Source organism: Dendrobates tinctorius, unplaced genomic scaffold, assembly GCF_039654945.1.
Source record: "Dendrobates tinctorius isolate UK_male_01 unplaced genomic scaffold, ASM3965494v1 ptg000105l, whole genome shotgun sequence".
Lineage (NCBI taxonomy): Eukaryota > Metazoa > Chordata > Amphibia > Anura > Dendrobatidae > Dendrobates > Dendrobates tinctorius.
Window position 1 is genome coordinate 11936393 of NW_027361773.1, and position 20921 is coordinate 11957313.

The window sequence follows — 20921 nt, forward strand, 5'->3', positions numbered from 1 at the left end:
CCCTGGCATTTGAAATTACACAGGCCAATGTTGTCCCTGTCCCCAAAAACCAGATGGGATATATTACTAATATTACCCTGGATGGAGGAAAGGAAGATTTACTACAAGACCAATATTTCTAATGATACCCATGGCCTTTTGGGGTAAGTGACAGAGTCAGCGACTTGGTGCTCCATCACAATTCTTAACTGTATTGGTGTCTTGAGAACACCTATTCTGTTAGCAACGTAACAGACATGGCGGCCCACAATCAGAAAGGTCCTTCTGGCATTTGCCAGAATTGCCAGATGGCCAGTCCGGCCCTGGCTGATACCTACCAACAAAGACAGGTAGCAGTGACTGAAAGCTAACACTCACAGTTGGACATATCAGGGCCAACTTCCGCTTCCAAAACAGGTGGAAATGTTCATTATAATGCTCAATTGGACGGCAAAGGGCATATATATTGTTTTGCCACAGGGGCCCTCTTCTGTCTGTGTCTTATCCTGCTAGTGCTTAGGCCGGTTGCAGATGTTATTATATTGGGGCTCAGGAACTTGAATTTATGTCTCTGATGACTGAAGACTGCTGATGTTCAACCTAATGTCTTACAGCCACTCCTTGTGCGCTCCATGAGCATATAACTGTGCATTATACAGATTGACTTTTCAGTTTCCATAGTTTCTATAAAAACTGCAGTATGTGATCACATTTTGCTTTTACAGTTATGCATGACATAACTTCTTACAGTAAGTACTAGTGATTCATCTTATCTGATAAAGCTGTCAGTGACTAGTAGTGTTGAGCATTCCGATAATGCAAATATTGGGCATCGTCCAATATTTGCGGTATCGGAATTCCGATACTGAGTTCCGATACTTTTTGCATATCGAATACCGGAATCGGAAGTTCCCATAATGCTATGAGCCAGTTTGATTTGATTCAGCCAATGAGGAATCCTAAGAAGTGTGGGCACATCCTGTTAGGCATGAAGGCATGTTAACTAATGGCATGGCTGTGATTGGCTGCGAGCAGAGCACCCAGCTGCTCCTCCCCCAGACACACGATGAACAGTAATCTATGGAAAGTGAAACTAGTGAGGGAGGAGGAAATGACCAGTTCTCATTTCAATGCCAGAACACCCCCCCTGGACGTTTATCTTAGAAGCAAGAGATGATATCTTGGAAACCATGCAGACTAGCCACAGAAGGTAACTTACTTATTGTCAGCATTCTGCAGCCTAGATATGCACTGAGATTATGTGAAAAGCCCGGACAACCTGTTCTGTTATGTATTTCCGCCAAGTTGGATCGCCCGCCAGGGCTGGTGGGGTACTCGGTACCGGGCCCGTTTGTTTCAATGGGAGATGTCACGGTAGCTGTGACCCGGTCCGTGGCCCTGGGCATCCATTGTAAAAGGGAAATGTTGAACGTGTGGATGATAATTAAAGTTTATGAGTGAATGATTCGTGACGCCACCTGTGGTGTTCGGCAATGAAGATGTTAAGCCGACGCTGCAGACAGATCCTCTGGGACAGATGGTGCGGTGCAGCTTTGATGTTGTGGCCCTCCACAGGTAAGGCTGTAGTCCCAGGGCAGTGTAGATGGAGAGGTAGTGAAGAGACGTAGATGGTGCAGTGCCAGGCACAGAGATGTAGCAGTGCTGAGTGTGTTGGCGCAGGAATAACTGGAGGACACCAGGGCTTGTAGTTCCAAAGCTTTACTCACAGTCTGTTGTGCATACAGGTGCCCACATCCATGCTGTGTCCTCCGGGTCAGGGGCTCAGTCAACCTCCAAGCTAGATGAAGCACTCCGTTCCAACACTCCACCAACATGTGCCTTTCTGAACGTCTCCCTCTATTGCTACACAACCCCTTTAACATAGTCAATATCTTTGTAACTCCGAACGTCTTAAAAAAAATTAATTCCTGCTATTCCATTTGATTGGGCTAAACCTCTATGCCTTTAATGTCTCCTCCACCTCCCCCAATACATTCTACATTATTCTTAGTTGTTTTCCTTCATGTAGAATTAACCTACAAGGAAAGAAAGGGTTTATTTTAATTCCGATATTTCTGTCCCATTGACTTGCATTGGTTTCCGGTATCGGAATCGTCGATATCCAATATTTTTTGGGTATCGGTCCGATCCAATCCGATATTTCCCGATATCGGAAGGTATCGCTCAACACTAGTGACTAGTACTCCACATGTTAGTGTATCATATCACTGACTTACAATACAGTGGAGTTTAGTACATGATACTTCCATCAAGTAAAAAAAAGGTTGTTGTTCCAGCATCTGGTAAAATGAGTTCTTTCTCTATTTAAATCCATTAAAACTTGCAAAATTACAATGGTTGCATAGACAAGGGGGGGGAGAAAGATGGGTTTCGATTGTTCTCTTGCGTTCTTTATCACAGCTTAGCCACATAATAAAAATGTTTAACTAAAATACTATAAATGTGCCAATGAAAACAGTTGGAACAAGTCACATGACACAATTATGTCAATGAATACATTCATTAAGCAACAGGTGTATGAAAACAGTAAATAGTGATACATGGTTTCTCTTTTTAGATTAAAACCTTTAGGGCTTCTTGAATCCAGATTAGAAATCCAATACTTTTTTTTGTTAATAATTTGCATTTAATATCTCCGCCTCTTGCATTTATTTAAAATAAAGAAATACCTCATTTTACCAGATTGCTGGAACAACAGCCTTTTTTTTCCTTGAGCACATTATCTGGTGTGGATCCACCTGGTTTCATGCAAACTGGACTTCAAGTACTAGGTCTTTAACTTTAGCCCTTTTAGAGATCATTTCATTTTCAACTTACTTATTTGTTAACAAGAACAGTAATCTTCCCCAGGGGTGCCCAAACCTTTACATGTCACTTTATGTCAACTATAGTGAAAAAAACTTGGCACTTGTTTGGTGTGATAAGCAAGGATATCATTTTTATTGTAGAAAATACAGACGAAAATTAGAGACGTTTCGGTAAAAACATAATCTTCATCAGTCTACTAACAGAAAAATATACAAAATATGCAAGTAAATAAAAAGAAAAAATATCAACATATGATTATGTCAAGAATAAAGTTACATCAAGTAGAAAGGCATGCAACTGATAAAACTATCAGTCGTGGATAATCCAAGGAATACATCAGCAATTATCTACTATAATATGACCATTAAATTTGGAAGGAGAATGATCAAAGATATAGGCTTATGAGTGCATTAAAGAGCAGTGTATACTGTAAAATATATATAATGCATCCTGGCAAAAAAATCAAACCAGAAAAAAGACTAAAGCATAGGAAGGGCAGTAATATATCTGCATAGAGACCTAAAGGTAGATAGAGCCAAGAAAATAGTGGTCAATACATTAAACAATTGCGCATGTTGGTGTATCATCCACAGACTGATGTTCAAGTGGAAAGATTTAACAAGACCCGTAAATGTATGCTAAAGAAAATGGTCTCCAAAGATGGGAAGGATTGGGATACGTTACAGTCTCATTTATTGTTTGCTCTCTGAGAGAATAAAGTTTGATTTATTTTTGTAAGTTGGCAAAATACATACATTTAAGTTGGACTAACCTGGGTCACTGCCTCTTACGGCACTGTCGTGTAAGCAGCTGCATTACAGCTTATATAGACATTTTATGAATGGTAAAAAGTGTTTTTCCACAGCGATAACAGATCATCCAAGCGTGTTTGAAAAGATGGATCAATGGCAATCAGTTGGTGAGACATCCTCTTTAATGCAGCTTTGCTCCAAAGCCATCACCAAATACCCTTAGCTACTCATGAGGCAAATGGGATATAGGCTACGTTCCTACAATGAGTATATGCTGAGTTTTTGATGTTGCAGATTTTTTGCATCGCTGCACCTCTTAGGTAAATTTGATAACTTGTGTTTTTTTCATTGCGTTTTTCAGTGCAATGTTTTACTTCCTTTTTATCGTGTTTTTATTGCTGCCGTTTTTGTTTCTTTTTAGCATATAATATTTTAAATAAAGCTGTTTTGTTTTTTATACATCCTGGTATTTGGCTTTGATAACATCTTATTGATACTTTCATGTGCAGAATATGTTCATTTTCTGCTCCGGAAAGACAATAAAGACGCAAATGCATTTTTACCTTAAGATTTTAGTTATCTAACAAAATACTATTGAGAAAATTTGTGCAGAAAACTCATCATGTCCACAAGACAAATTGATAAGTTGCAACGTTCCTTCCAACACGCAATGCAGGTCAGTTTACATGAGATTTTTTTAAATGCTATTCACTTTGCCGAAGCATACACTGCATTTTTTTTGTGGTGAAAATACACATGGACACTCTGATGATATACTGATGCAAAACACTGATGACACCAGTACCATTTTTTCACATACGTGTTTAAACATGGAATTAGTGACTAAGGCCTTAGCTTTATCATTGTATGTAATTTATCATCATGTTTAGCTGCAAGAAAGCATTGTCAACCCAACAAGTTCATTTCTTGTTGTATACAAAACACTTACCGTATATACTCGAGTATAAACCGACCCGAGTATAAGCCGAGGCTCCTAATTTTGCCACGGAAAACTAGGTAAGCTTATTGACTCGAGTATAAGCCGGGTACGCCTTTTCCCCTGTCCTGGTGTGCATGGCTCCCCCATCGCTGTCCTGGTATGCGTGGCTCCACGATCCCTGTCATTGTATGCGTGGCTCCCCGGTCCCTGTCATTGTATGCAAGGCTCCCTGGTCCCTGTTATTGTATTCATGGCTCCCCGGTCCCTGTCATTGTATGCATGGCTCCCCGGTCCATGTCCTGCTATGCATGCCTCCCCAGTCCTTGTCCTGCTATGCATGGCTCCCCGGTCCTTGTCCTGCTATGCATGCCTCCCCAGTCCTTGTCCTGCTATGCATAGCTCCCCGGTCCCTGTCCTGCTATGCATGGCTCCCCAGTCCCTGTCCTGCTATGCATGGCTCCCTCATCCCGTCCTGGTATGCATGGCTCTTTATCCCCTATCCTACTCACCCATCAGCGTGCCCTCGCAGCGTCTTGGTGGTCCCGGCATCTTCGCAGCATCTCCATAGTTCCAGCTTCCAGGAGCTCCTCCAGCGCGATCATGTGGCGCAGCTCATTAAGGTAACGAATATGTGCTCCATGCCTATGGGAGTACCTTAATGATCAGCGCCACATGATCACTTGGCCAGAAATGCTGCTGGCAAAGGAACCAACGAAATGCAGTGAGGGCTCACAGGAAGGGGAGTAGGATGTGTTCTGGAAGTCGGCGGCTGTCGCTGCGCTCTCCTATAAGAGAAATTAATATTCATTTCTCTATAGAAGCTCCGCCGCTTCCCCTACCTCGCCCGGCTATCTGGACAATTGACTCCTGAATAAGCCGAGGGGGGGCATTTTCAGCACAAAAAATGTGCTGAAAAAATCGGCTTATATACGAGTATATACGGTATGTGTTATCATTCAATATAATTGCTATTATTGCTATTATTCTATTACTCACCTTATTATTAGTGCTTTCTTTTTGGGTGTATTTTTTTTTTCCTATTTGCTAATTATCATATTGTCCATACCTAATTGGTGAATATATTTTCTGATTTAATTAAAGAATATGTGTCACCAGATTTCACAATACAAACTGCATACATTATTAAATAAACCTCTGAGACCTGATGTGGCTAGTTTACGTGTGCATTTTATGAGTCCAGTCTTAGCTAAACTTATAAAATTATAATTTGTATTTCAGGATTACATTGTCATTCCAACATGGGTTTTCAAATTAAGTATACCAGTCTCATTAATCACATATTAACACATACTGACCAAGAAATACCATCATACTGGTTATTAACGAAAACTATAGCAATACAGTAATTATTATTATTATTTATTTCTATAGCACCATTGATTCCATGGTGCTGCACATGAGAAAGGGATACATACAAATGACAGATATCACTTACAGTAAACAAACTAACAATGACAGACTGGTACACAGGGGAGAGGACCCTGCCCTTGCAGGCTTACATTCTACAGGATGATGGAGAAGAAGACAGTAGGTTGGGGGGTTGCAGCAGCTCCAGTGTTGGTGAGGCGGTAGCTCTGGTAGTGGTGAGTAGGCAGTGGGGTCATTGCAGGCTGTAAGCTTGAATAGGTGGGTTTTCAGGTTCCGTCTGAAGGATCTGAATGTGGTTGATAGTCAGATGTATCGGAGCAGAGAATTTCAGAGGATGGGGGATATTCGGGAGAAATCTTGGAGGCGGTTGGGTGAGAAGCGAATAAGTGTGGAGGAGAGAAGGAGTTCTTGGGTGGACTGGAGATTACGTGAGGGAAGATATCGGGAGATTATTTCAGAGACATATGGAGGAGAAAGTTTATAGATGGCCTTGTAGGTCAGTATTAGTAATTTGAACTGGATACGCTGAGGGAATGGGAGCCAGTGAAGAGATTTTCAGAGGGGAGAAGCAGAGGAGTAGCAAGGAGAGAGATGAATTAGTTGAGCAGCAGAGTTAAGGATGGACTGGAGAGGTGCGAGGGTGTTAGTAGAGAGGCCACAGAAAAGGATGTTGCAGTAGTCGAGGCAGGAGATGATGAGGGCATGCACAAGCATTTTAGTAGATTGAGGGTTGAGGAAAGGACGGATTCTGGAAATATTTTTGAGCTGGAGGAGACATGAGGTAGAAAGAGCTTGGATGTGCTGTTTGAAGGACAGGGCAGAGTTAAGGGTTACTCCGAGGTAGCGGACTTCTGGTACGGGGGAAAGTGTGATGTAGTTAATTGTGATAGATATGTCAGGTAAGAAAGATCTGTGAGATGGGGAAAGATGATTTCAGATTTGTCCACATTGAGTTTGAGGAAGCGAGAGGAGAAGAAGGAGGATATGGCTGATAGACACTCAGGGATTCTGAACAGCAGAGAGGTGACGTCTGGGCCAGAGAACTAGATCTGAGTGTCATCAGCGTAAAGGTGATAATGGAATCAATGGACCTTTATGAGTTGCCCCTGGCCATGTGCATAGATTGAAAAGAGTAGGGGTCCTAGAACAGAACCTTGGGGACTCCAACAAAGAGGTTGGGTCGACTATTGGCTTTTTAAGGATAGGCGTGATTGTGGCATGTTTGAAAGCAGAAGGGAAGGTACCAGAAGTTAGTGATAGGTGGAAGAGGTGGGTTAGGCATGGGATAAGAGTGGTGGTGAAGTTGGGGAGGAGGTGGGATGGGGTCGAGTGCACAGGTTGTGAGGTGTGATTTGGAGAGGAGACAATTAAGTTGCCCTTCAGTGATGTTAGATAGAGAGGTTTTGGGGTTTGGGCATATCCAGTGTTTCAGGAAATCAGATTGCTTGAAACACTGATGTTCAGCCTAGGATCGGTGCTGTAAGAGCACTGATCATAGACTGGAGCCTAGCAACCTAACTCCACAATGATCACTTTGGACTTCCACATTCCAGCTTGGGAAGGTTAAAAAGTGGTCACTGTGCTGATCTGTTGCGCTGTGCTAGGCCTTGTGGTGCCACAGACTTTTTGAAGCCTGTGCATCACTGCTGGTGTTCATGCTCTTGCTCCTGCTGCTGCTGCTGAAGAAAGAAAAGTTCCTGATCCCTCCTTGATGCTTGCCTCATCTTTCCTAATCCACCCCAATCCCCCTTTCTCTCTTCCTTCTATTTCCCCCCTTTTCCCCTTTCTCCCCACCCACCCCTTTGCCGCTGAGCACTGATCAGTACTTCATCACTTGATTTTTGACAGTTATTTTCCTTTTTTGTGCATCCTGCAGCCGCTAAGCCCTGATCAGTGACAAGAATCACTGATCAACGTCCGGGCTTGCTATTTTCCAGGACCACTTCCATGCATGCATCCTGCAGCCACCAACTGCTCATCAGTAACACAAATCACTTCTCCGCACTCACGCTTGCTGTTTTTCACTGCTTTTTTCACCTAATTATTTTTTCTCCTCCCCATTTGCTCCACTCCATGTGTGCGTCCCACAGCCGCCGAGCAGTAGATAAGACCCACACCACTGATTAGCACCTGTACTCACTTTTGGCAAGTACTTTTTCCCTGTCTATTTTTTAGTCACTTTTATGCACCACATACATGCGTGCGTCCTACAGCCGTCAAGCACTAGTTAGTGACGAACATCACTGACCGGCCTCCGGTTGTTGTTTTTTTTTGTAGAAAAAGAACTGAGTAAAAAATAATTTAGATTAGTTGAAAGAAGTAGATTAGAGACAGTAAAAATATAATTTTTGTCTATTACAGTATTTTTTACAGAATTGAGTTAGTGTCATACAATATTGATGAGTGAATATTTCAATATTCGTTCATCTCACGATCGCCGAATTTCCGCCGATTTAATAGCCAAATATAGCTGAACGCCATACACAGCACAAACGCTGATGTTTTCCATGCTGTGTGACAGTGTGGGAAACACCAGCGTAGCGCTTCTGATTGGTAGTAACATTACCACTGGTAGAACGTTACTACCATCAGAGCCCTGCGGAGTCATGCTGTCAGATGTTGGCATGACCCCACAGAGATGCGGTGACCAGCAGTAAAAAGCTTACCACAAATCAGTGGGCACCGGCTGATGAGAGACTACTCCTCCTATCAGGCTATTTCTCCTGTCACTGATAACAGTTATAGGAGGAGCCGCTGATGGGAGGAGTAGTCTCTTGTCAGCCAGCACCTGTTACTCACATTAACACTCAATCCCCGATGCCCATGTTTCCTGGAAAAAAAATCAAAAATAATAAACCACCTTATACTCACCTGTGTTGTGAACACTTTTGACCTGGCTTCTGAGTTTTGGCTCCCTCTGGTGGTTGGGCTCCCTGATTTCCGATTTATTCTCCAGAGTGAAAGGTGCTAGTTGGTTTACCAAGCTTGTCCTTAGGGGGCATATAATCTTATTCGCATCAAGCACGGTGATAAATGGAAGATGGCGTTTAATACTCCTGAGGGGCATTTTGAGTACCTAGTGATGCCTTTTGGGCTCACTAATGCCCCTTCCATCTTCCACTCTTTCATGAACGATATTTTCCGGGATTTTGTGGACAAGATTTTGATCGTTTATTTGGACGATATTTTGATTTTTTCCAATGATTGGGATTCTCATGTGGATCATGTTCGGATTGTATTCCGGATTTTGAGAGAAAATGCTCTGTATGTAAAGGGATCGAAATGTCTCTTGGTGTACAAAAAATTTAGTTTTTGGGATTCATTTTGTCCCCGTCCGCTATTGAAATGGACCCTGTCAAGGTCCAGGCCGTTTATGATTGGGTTCAGCCCACTTGCTTGAAGGCTCTCCAGAAATTTTTGGGTTTTGCTAATTTCTACTGTAAATTCATAAGTATTTTTTCTGGTATTGTTAAACCACTTACGGATTTGACCAAAAAGGGCGCTGATGTGGTGAATTGGTCTCCACAGGCAGTCTCGGCGTTTCAGGAGCTTAAGCGGAGATTCACCTCTGCTCCTGTTATTTCTCTCCCATTTCAGGTGGAGATAGATGCTTCTGAGATTGGTGCAGGAGTCGTTTTGTCTCAAAGAGATCCAGTAACCTCTAAGATGAATCCTTGTGCCTTCTTTTCTCAAAAATTTTCCCCATCTGAACGTAATTATGATGTGGGGAATCGGGAGTTGTTGGCTATGAAGTGGGCGTTTGAAGAGTGGAGACATTGGATGGAGGGGGCCAGACATTAAGTGGTGGTCCTCACCGACCAGAAGAACTTGATCTATCTCGAATCGGCCAAGCGATTGAAACTTAGACAGGCTAGGTGGGCCTTGTTTTTCACGTGTTTTAATTTTGTGGTCTCCTTTCTTCCGGGCACTAAGAATATTAAGGCGGATGCCCTCTCTAGGAGTCTCCTTGCAGATTCTCTTGGTGTGACTGAGCCTACTACCATTCTAAATGAGGGTGAGATTCTTTCTGCTATTTCACCCGATTTGAGACTTGCCCTGGAGGAATTTCAGGAGGACAAACCCTTTGCCCTATGGGGAAATTATATGTCCCCGACCAGTGGAGAAGAGTAATGTCTGAAATTCATTGCTACCCGTTAGCTGGTCATCCTGGTATTTTTGGTACCAGAGATTTGGTGAGTCAGTCTTTTTGGTGGCCTACTTTATCTTGTGATGTCAGGAATTTTGTGCACTCCTGTGGGACTTGTTCTCGGTCCAAACCCTGTTCTCGTTCTAGTGGATTGTTAGTGCCACTGCCGGTGCCCAGGAGGCCATGGACCCATATATCAATGGATTTTATTTCTGACCTCCCTGTCTCTCAGAGAATGACTGTTATCTGGGTGATCTGTGATAGATTTTCCAAGATTATCCATCTTGTACCACTGCCGAAGTTGCCATCCTCTTCTGAGTTGGTGTCCTTGTTTTTACAGCAGGTGGTTCATTTGCACGGTATTCCAGAGAACATTGTGTCTGACAGAGGAGTCCAGTTTGTTTCCAGATTTTGGAGAGCTTTTTGTTCTAAACTGGGAATTCAGTTGTCCTTCTCCTATGCATTTCACCCTCAGACAAATGGGCAGACTGAGAGAGCAAACCAGACCTTGGAAACCTATTTGAGATGTTTTGTGTCTGCTGATCAAGATGACTGGGTCTCTTTTTTGCCCTTAGCTGAATTTGCTCTAAATGATAGGGCTAGTTCTGCTACTTTGATGTCTCCTTTTTTCTGCAACTTCGGGTTTCGTCCTCGGTTTTCTTCAGGGCAGGTGGAGGATTCGGCCTGTCCAGGGGTTGATTCTGTGGTAAAGGGAATGCAGCAGATTTTGGATCAAGTAGTGGATAAGTTGTCTCACTCTCAGGAGAAGGACCAATGGTTTGCCAACTGGCATAGGACTGTTGTTCCCCGGTTTAAAGTGGGTGACATGGTTTGGTTGTCCTCAAAAAATATTCCTATGAAAGTTGCGTCTCCAAAATTTAAGCCAAGGTTCATTGGACCTTATAAGATTTTGGAAATCCTTAATCCCGTTTCTTTCCATTTGGCTCTTCCAGGAACGTTCAAGATTCACAACGTCTTTCATAAATCTTTGTTGAAAAGGTTTGTGGAGCCAGTAGTTCCCATGGCTGCACCCCCTGATCCTGTATTGGTTAAGGGTAATCTGGAGTATGAAGTATAGAAGGTATTGGATTCTCGTCTGGCTAGATGGAGACTCCAATACTTGGTCAAGTGGAAAGGTTATGGTCAGGAGGATAATTCTTGGGTCTTTGCTTCTGACATTCATGCTGAGAGATTGGTTCTCGTCTTTCTCCGGGCCCATCCTGATCGGCCTGGTGGCGTGGGTGAGGGTTTGGTGACCCCTCCTCAAGGGCGGGTACTGTTGTGAACACTTTTGACCTGGCTTCTGAGTTTGGGCTCCCACTGGTGGTTGCTGCTGGTAATGGAGCTGGTCTGGCTAACAGAAGTCAATCACCTGAGCAGGAAGATTGGAGGTCAGGTGTTACAGACTGAAGTGATTTAAGTGAGCAACCTTCCCTCAGCTCTTGCCGGTGATTTGGTTTTCTTCCTAAGCTTTTTGGAAGTCTGCTTGCCTCCTGCTTCGTCCTGAATCTTTCAGATAAGTTATTTGTCTGCTTGAACCTTTTTGCATTTCTGCCTTGCTGGTGTTAGTCCAGCCTGGTTCCCTGCTGGGACCTGTGCTGGACTCTGTTTCATTTGCCTCAGCTTATGTCAGTCTTTGCAGTATTTCTAGTCCCCTGTTATATCAGAGTCTTTTGTTTGCGTCCAGTTACACCAGAGTTCTGATTTAGTGGGGGAGAGGTCGTGTGGCCTCAGTATTTTTGCATATCAGACATGTTGGAGTTTTTCTTAGAGTTTTTTTGCTTGATTGCAGACAGTATCCTTTCCTGTCCTTTTCTATCTAGACAGTTTGGGCCCCATCATTTGCTTACTCTATTTTCTGCCTGTGTTTGTGCCTCATCTTATCTTACCGGCAATATATGTTCAGGGGCTATCTATTCCTTTGGGGTTCTACTCTGGGGCAGTTAAGCTTTCCCCTTTCTCTCTTTAGGCTTAGTTAATTCTTTGACTGTGCCGAGGCGTCTAGGGCATCGTAGGTACGTCCCACGGCTAATTCTAGTTGTGTTGTCAGTTTAGGTGTTTGCAATCCGCTAAGTTACCAACCTCTCTGGTTATCTGGTTGCCTTGCCTATTCCCCTGTTATCCTCCTCAGTTACCTAATCATAACACACCTGTCTGCCATAGTCCACGTAATCCCGAGTGTTCCACGGTGATCTCACATGTATAACAGTCACATCGAGACATGTGACTGTTCTAACTGGCCACTGGCGATACACTGACAGGAGGTAATTGCTCCCACAGTGTAAAGCGCTGAACTGCTGTGAGAGAGGTCACACGAGTTAATGATGAACTCCGGTGAACTTTCTCACACAATGGTGTTGCCGTAAGTGAGATCACTGGAGATCATCAGCTGATGAACTCGTGTGACCTCTCTCACGGCAGTTTAGTGCTATAGTCTGCAGGAGTGATTACATCCCACATGTACTTTGCACCCAAAAACCACAAAAAACAAAGCACTCATGCCAAAAACAGGTTGTTTTCAATGCATCACTTTTACTGTCAAGAGAGTAGGTTTTGATTGCAGAAAAAAGCACTGTGTCTGAACATAGCCTAATAATGTCCCCTGAGAGCCCTACAACTAATTAGTACATCCAAGAGATGCAGAAACCTTGCAGAGATTTCTGCTAGCAAATACTCAATGTGCGGACATACCCTAAGGCTGGAGTCATATTAACAATTTTAAAATCTGTCTCCTTTTGTTCCTGCAAAGACGGAAGAGAGTAATGCAAGTGTCTTGTGTTTTTCATGCAAGTATAATCCCATTTTTAATACCTAGCATCCGATTTACATCCTAAGGCTGGTTTCACATGTCCTGATATTTCTGGTGTCAGAAAAAAATGGTACCGGAGATGTCAGTGACATATACAATTAATACAGTGTGTGTGCAGCTTACTTTACATGTATTTAATTATTAAAAGATTATTTTTCGGGAAAAAATGGCGTGAGCTCCCGCATAATTTTCTTATCAGCAGAGGGAAAACCGATGGCTAGGGGCAGAAGCTTATAGCCAGTGAAGGGCGTAATACCCATGAAGCTTCCCAGGCCATTAATATCAGCTCCCAGCTGTATACTTAGCCTTTACTGGCTATTAAAAAGGGGGGCCCCCCAAAAATGACGTAGGGTCCCCCTATAATTATTAACCAGCAAAGGCTAGGCAGACTGCTGTGTGCTAATGTTAATAGCCTAGGAAGGGACCATATATATTGGACCCCAGGCTAAAAACATCAGCTCTCAGCCACCCCAGAAAAGGTATATCTATAATAGGCACTAATAATGGCACTTAGCCTCGCTCTTCCCACTTGCATTGTAGCGGTGGCGAGTGGGGTGATAGTTGGAAAGGTTAATGTCACCTCTGTATTTTCAGGTGACATCAAGCCCCGAGGTTAGGAATGGAGAGGCGTCTATAAGACACCCCCATTAAAAAAACCATAGTCATACTGTATAAAAACAAACAGGGATGTAATAGAGGGATGTAATACATCATATGCTGAGAGAGAAAAGACAGGGTTAAATGAGCCATATCATATAGCCAAGAGATGGCTTTAAATAAGTAGGTACCTGTAGGTTCCCGGGAGAAAGGGATCCGGGTGAGTAACACCGGGTGTGTATCCCCGGCTGGGGATATCCGAGTGAGGCTATCTGGTAATTGGAAGGGAAGATCTGGGTGAGAGGAGTCAGGTGCACGGGATTTTTTATATGCATCCCGTATAGCTCGCCTAAGGAAAGCTTCCGGGTTGCCGCTGGCCGAAGTGAGGCCATAGTGCGCATGTGCATGCCAGAAAAAGACGAAAAAAGCAGACAAGAGCCGGTTACAGTGAACTGGGAGTGCACGTGCGTCCTGTAGATTTATGTTGGGAGATCAGGTCTCGGATATGTTGGGTGGACTCACCAACATAGCCGAGACACCAGGAGATGGACACCAAGTTCCGAAATAGGGGGTATCCTACTCGTATATTGGGCAATAAAACTCAAGAACACAAAGCATCTGTAAGACTTCCTAACACATCTCGTTTGTCTTTCATTAGAACCTTTTATCCCTTTAATTACCACATTAACCAGTGTTAATGGTTAATGGGACATTCTTCTGAGTGCTTATCCCCAGGTTCCAGAGTTCAATTCGAGACCTATGATTTTCAAGAAGAGATGTTTAAATATTAAAAATTATATGGTTAGAACCGATGTAGACCCATCTATTATTATTATTATTATTATTTATTGTTATAGCGCCATTTATTCCATGGCGCTTTACATGTAAGGAGGGGTATACATAATAAAAACAAGTACAATAATGTTAAACAGTACAAGTCATAACTGGTACAGGAGGAGAGAGGACCCTGCCCGCGAAGGCACACAATCTACAAGGGATGGGTGAGAATACAGTAGGCGAGGGTAGAGCTGGTCATGCAGCGGTTTGGTCGATCGGTGGTTACTGCAGGTTATAGGCTTGTCGGAAGAGGTGGGTCTTCAGGCTCTTTTTGAAGGTTTCGATGGTAGGTGAGAGTCTGATATGTTGTGGTAAAGAGTTCCAGAGTAGGGGTGATGCGCGAGAGAAATCTTGTATGCGATTGTGGGAAGTGGAGATAAGAGGGGAGTAGAGAAGGAGATCTTGTGAGGATCGGAGGTTGCGTGCAGGAAAGTACCAGGAGACGAGGTCACAGGCCTCTTTCACACTTCAGTTTTTTGCATCAGTCAAAATCCGCCAAAAGGACGGATGGCGGATCCGTTTTAGTACTGATGACAACGGATGGCACCTGTCCGTTTTTTTGACGGATCCGACAAATGAAGAATTTTAAAGGAATCGCAGCCTGGAAAAGAGAGAGAGAGAGAGAGATTTTTTTTTTGTCCAGCACCCAGAAAGAATTTCGGGTAAAATGAATGTCTGGAGGATCCGCCAGAGAAAAAAACGTTGCAAGCTCCATTTTGAAATCATTGAGGATGGTGACGGACAGCGACTTTTGGCGGATCCGCAAAAATAACGGATGCAACGGACGGCAATCCGTCACAATCCGCCAATAATGTAAGTCAATGGGGAAAAAAACGGATCCTCAAAAGAAAATTGCGGATCCGTTTTTTTCAGAACCTGGTGGATTGTGACTGATTGTAAAAAACTGAAGTGTGAAAGAGGCCACAGATGTATGGAGGAGACAGGTTGTGGATGGCTTTGTATGTCATGGTTAGGGTTTTGTACTGGAGTCTCTGGGCAATGGGGAGCCAGGGAAGGGATTGACAGAGGGGAGAAGCTGGGAAATAGCGGGGGAACAGGTGGATTAGTCAGGCAGCAGAGTTTAGAATAGATTGGAGGGGTGCGAGAGTGTTCGAGGGGAGGCCACAGAGCAAGAGGTTGCAGTAGTCAAGGCGAGAGATTATGAGGGCATGGACTAGGGTGTTTGCAGATTTTTGGCTGAGGAATGAACGGATTCGTGAAATATTTTTGAGTTAAAGTCGGCAGGAAGTGGAAAGGGCTTGGATATGTGGTTTGAAGGAGAGATCAGTGTCAAGGATTACCCCGAGGCAGTGAGCTTGTGGGACTGGGGAGGGTGGGCAGCCATTTACTTTAATGGATAGGTCTGTTGCGGGGGTCATGTGAGATGGGGAAAGATGATGAATTCTGTTTTGTCCATGTTAAGTTTCAGAAATCTAGCGGAGAAGAAGGATGAAATAGTGGACAGACATTGAGGGACTCTGGTTAGTAGGGAGGTGATATCTGGTCCAGAGATGTAGATCTAACAAGGGTTTTAGACAAAGAGTCTTTGACACCCCCCGCAATGGGATTTTTCCTTGTTTAAGATGCTTACAATGTTCTAAGGTTTGTAAGGGAGAATCTTTCACCCATCCTCGCTCAGGTTGTAGGTACCCCATCATGGGACATTTTACATGCAAGTCCACTTATGTTGTCTATTTAATCAAGTATCCTTGCGTTCTCGGCTATGTTGGTGAGACCACCCAACATATCCGAGACCGCATCTCCCAACAAAAATCTACTATTAGATGCGGACGCACACTTCTTCCTATTACGGCAGATTTCCAACAGAGCAATCACAATATTGCTCAGCTGAAATATCAAATCATTGATCATGTTCCTGAATCAAGAAGATGAGGAGATAGAGCAAAAAAATGTAAAGAACGTTTTGGATCCATACGCTCAAGACTTTCACCCCGTTAGGCCTCAATAGAGAATATGAACTTTCCTATTAAAACATAAATTTAGCAAGGTTCCCCCCTCTCTTTTTTTGGGGTCGGGGACCCCTCTCTATAGGAGACTGTGCATCACTCCTCCAGTATGGGTTCTATACTATACCTGCTTAGTGCATACCATTATGTTCCAGTATGAAACTATCATTATACATGTTTTAGGATGAAATTTATATGTTATTGATATGTTTCTATATGTCCAATGTTCTGCAAATATTTCTCATAATTTCTCTGCATACATTTGTATATAGCATTATATGCATTTTCCTTTTTGTATTTTAGTATTATTTATTTATATCTCTTATGTTTATATGTAATTCAGTGTTGGCATTTATCTATTTTCTCACTGCTTTGGTTTGAGTTAGTACAATATATATTATATATATCATTTATAATCATATTATTTCTCTTCTCATCAGCACGCAGGCACATATTCGAGATAGAACGTGTCTTTCCATCACTGCCCAGGATGCATGCGCACTCCCAGTTCACTGTAACTGACTCTTGTTGGCTTTCTTCGTCTTTTTGCGGCATGCACATGCGCACTATGGCCTCACTTCGGCCAGCGGCAACCCGGAAGCTTTCCTAGGTGAGATACACCAGACGCATATAAAAAAAGCCTTTGCACCTGACTCCTTTCACTCGGACCTTCCTTTCCAATCACCAGATAGCCTCACTTGGATATCCCCACCCGGGGACATACACCCGGCGTTACTCTTCGGGATCCCTCTCTCCCGGGAGCCTACAGGTGCCTACTTATTTAAAGCGATGTCTTGGCTATAGGATATGGCTCATTTAACCCTATCTTTTCTCTCCCAGTATTTGATGTATTACATCCCTCTTTTTGTTAATTTTTAGTGGGATTGACACCACTTACTCTTAAGATGACTCTCCATACTAGTAATGTATAAATTCTCTATTTTGTCTTACATGTTAACGCTTGGATATTGAACTATTTTTTCTGATTATATTTTCTGGTATTTGCACTGTATCACAATGCTGTTTCCTTGCTTGTGTTCAGCACAAGGTGTGATTCATTTTGTAGTGTTTAGTACTGATTGATTTTATGAATCCTCTTTCAGTACATACAATTTTTTCACCGTTCTTATGTTTGTTATGTACGATCTATTATGTACAATGTATTTTATTTTCAAATGAATCAGATGATTTGTTATATATTTGTTTGCAATTGCTTCTTATGCACTCGTTTTGAAACTAGTTTTGTTATATTTCACAGAGACAGACATCTCTTGAAAAAGGCTTGCCAGCCGAACCGTTGAGAATTTATGTGTCTGCTATTTTCATTTGAGTCTGCTATGCTAAAAGGAAATAAACTTTAAAAAATATAAATTTTTTCAGTGCCAGAGTTTATTATCTTATTGATTTCATTTTTTTCTTCTGAGCACCAACTTAATAGCAGTGAGCACCCCTTATCCACATTTAATGTACTGTATATATATATATATATATATATACATATATATATACACAGTATACAGTATGTATACAGTATATGCATGTGGTGTCGTAAGTAAGATCACCGGAGCTTATCAGCTGATGAACTCATGTGACCTCTCTCACGGCAGCTCAGTGATATAGACTGCAGGAGAGATTAACTTCCACATGTAGTCTGCACCCAAAAAACGCATAAAAAACAAAGCAGAAATGCCAAAATGTAGGCGTTTTCAATGCAGCTTTTCTTTACTGCCAAGAGAGTAGGTTTTGGTTGCAAAAAAAAGCCCTGCGTCTGAACATAGCTTAATAATGTCCCTTGACAGCTCTAAAACAAATTAGTCCAATTCTTTTGAGAATCACACAGTAATACTCTCCCTCTCGGAGCCTCCACATAGTAAATAGGTAACCTTTATGTTCCCACACTATGACAGTGCCCCCTCAGTGCACAAACATGGAAAAAAGTTTATTCTTCCCCAAATTAATAGTACACTTCTGTGCCCATACACAATATAGTGCAACCTATGTGCCTCCACACAGTAATAATGCCCCCATTGTGCTTCCACATAATAAATGTATCCCCTCTGTACCCCACACAATAGAAATGCCCGCCTTTGTGCCCACTCACAGTAATAGTGCCCTTATTATGCCTCTAAATAATAATAGGGTCGCCCCAGTATCTCCATACAGTAACAGTGCACCAGCTGTACCTCCACAAAGTAAAAGTTATCCAATTATTTCTCCACATTGGAATAATGTCATTATTTATTCAATAGTAATCTCTCTTTGTGTCCCCAAGTGCTCTGGCAATAAAGTCAAATAAACTTCTCCTTCCTTGCCATGTGGCCAACTGCTGGTAATGGCCAATTTCACATTTTTCAGAAATTACAGATGGGCAGCCCAAAGCTGCCTGCTAATTATTCTTTCATAGGAAACAGCAACAATCATGGCTTTGGAGCTGTACAAAAATCTCTGCATTTACATTGATTTCTATAAAAATATTGCTTCACACCATGACTGATGCACTTTGACATCAGTTTGAATCCCATGGGTCATAGTTCATAGGTCATGATCAGGTTTTTTTTTTAAATAAAAATACTGCGAGTGTGAACAGAGGCTAAAATAATTATCCTTGTGTAGGGAAGGTGACCTGACGGACGGACGGACTAGTCAGAGTGAAGAAAGATAGGTTTGCACAGTGTAGGTAGGAGACAGTGATTACAGTGGGGAAACAACTAGAAAAGTGTAGTGGACGTGCAGTACCTTGGGATGACCATTAGATGGCAGGGTGGAGTGTGAGCAAAGGACTTTACAGCAGCTTAGGGCTTTAGAAACCGTTGGTCATGGGGGGCGTGGTGACAGTTAGTGACAGTTTCAAGGAACCGGGGAAGTTATAAATTCTGAGGGAGGGTTCCAGAAGATTCCAGTCCCCAGGGGGAGCCCAGGTGACAGGAGGACTTCGCCAGTCTGTGTGCCCTGAGGAGAATCCGACCAAGGGGACTGAGGAGAGGGAAACGTCAGGGGGTGGTCCTGACAGAAAGATACCGCAGAAGAGACGAGGCAGTGAGTGCCACATACCGTATTTGACACGACGACTGACCAGTGAAAGCGCTGTTGGTTATTGGGCCTAGGGCGGCCACAGTGGCGGACCTGGCAGGAGCGTCGAACAAGTGAAGGAGGGACAGTACGCATATGTACGTCCTTATTGTAAAAGTACGGTGTGTAAACGGCTCTGGAAACGGAGGGCCGATAAGTGAAGAAACGTGCGGTGTGCTGCGGAGGCCGTCAGGCGGACGGCAAGTAATGAAATAAACTTGGACCTGTTGCACCCAGAATCTGCCTCATCGTGTCTCTGTCATCATCTCTGCGCGGTACAAAAGTAGGACCACCCCCCCAGCTCGGCACCCCACCACCGACCCTACATTTGGCGTAGTCGGCAGGATCGCCGCCGCTAATATGCTATCTTCTGCGGCAGGCCTGCAACTGAAGGACTGAGGAAAACTTGGACTGCTCTATTTCGGATTATAAACACCTGTGGACTAAAAATTACTGACCTGTGGATTACAAATTGGGACGCTGTGTCGGATCTGTGTTGCTTGCAGAGGATCCAAGGCAGTAGCTGATTCTGCCCAAGATGGCGGTATTACTTCAGCGCAGAGGAGAGGTCCGGGTGTTTGCAGTTGTTCAGAATGGACTGGGACCCCCTCCAACGTACCCCAAAAGGAAGCAATATATGCCCGGAGACCGACGTTTCCATATATTGGACCCTGGCAGATGGATGGAAAGGTCTGCCAACGCCCCACCCAGCAGGAGGAGTGGCACAGAAGAAAAACTTGGCTGCGGCTGTCTGACGCCATTCGAGTGCTGCCCAACGGACGGTATGAGATGCTGCGGGTGTCGGGGCATCGGCCGCCTAGAGTGGCAATGGCGGCGAGAGATGGAGCTGCACCAGAAGTCATCTTCAGATTTACGGGCAGGCAGCGGGATGCTGAGCCGGGGAGCGGAGCCTGAGGGGAGTCAGCGAGAACGGCTGCCACCAATACCAGCAGAGGACTTCTCAGCGGAGCCCCCGAGTCTGGAGGGAAGGCCCGCAGGACAGTGGAGCAAGGAACGGAGGCTGCGGGGGAAACTGCGTGATGATGGAACGGAGGCGGCAGCGCCAGGGAAGGTGAGAGTACCCCCGGCCCTACCAGTGCCTCCGCAAGCGGCCCCCACCATTCTGCTGCAGCACGCGGCCCCCTGCGCACCGGAAGGCCTAGTTACCACGGGCCCCGTGGTGTATGCAGAGCTGAGCGAGGTCCCCGCTCATGTCCCCGAACTACCCCGCCCGGAGTCACCAGTGCAGAGCTCACCCAAAGAAGATGCTGCTGCGCTTTCCCTGCTAATAGCAGCTGCATTGTTGAAATCGGCCGTTACTCCGACTCCGTTGGAAGTAGTGGATGCGGCCTGTCCTGAGGCCGCGGTTATGCCGCTGCTGGAGTCGGCTGCGACCGATTTAGCGGGCCCTGTGATTCCAGCCCCCGAGGACCCGGTTCTCCCCATTTGCCACCTGACCCCAGCGGCTGCTGGGCCGCAGAAATCTTCGGCCGTTTCTGTCTTGCGGTCTTTTTCAGCGGAGTCCCGCCCACCGGACTCCAGGGCCTGTGCTGTTCCCTCCGTGTGGGAAGCGGAGGTGATCAGGAAGAAAAAGGCCCGGGAGCAG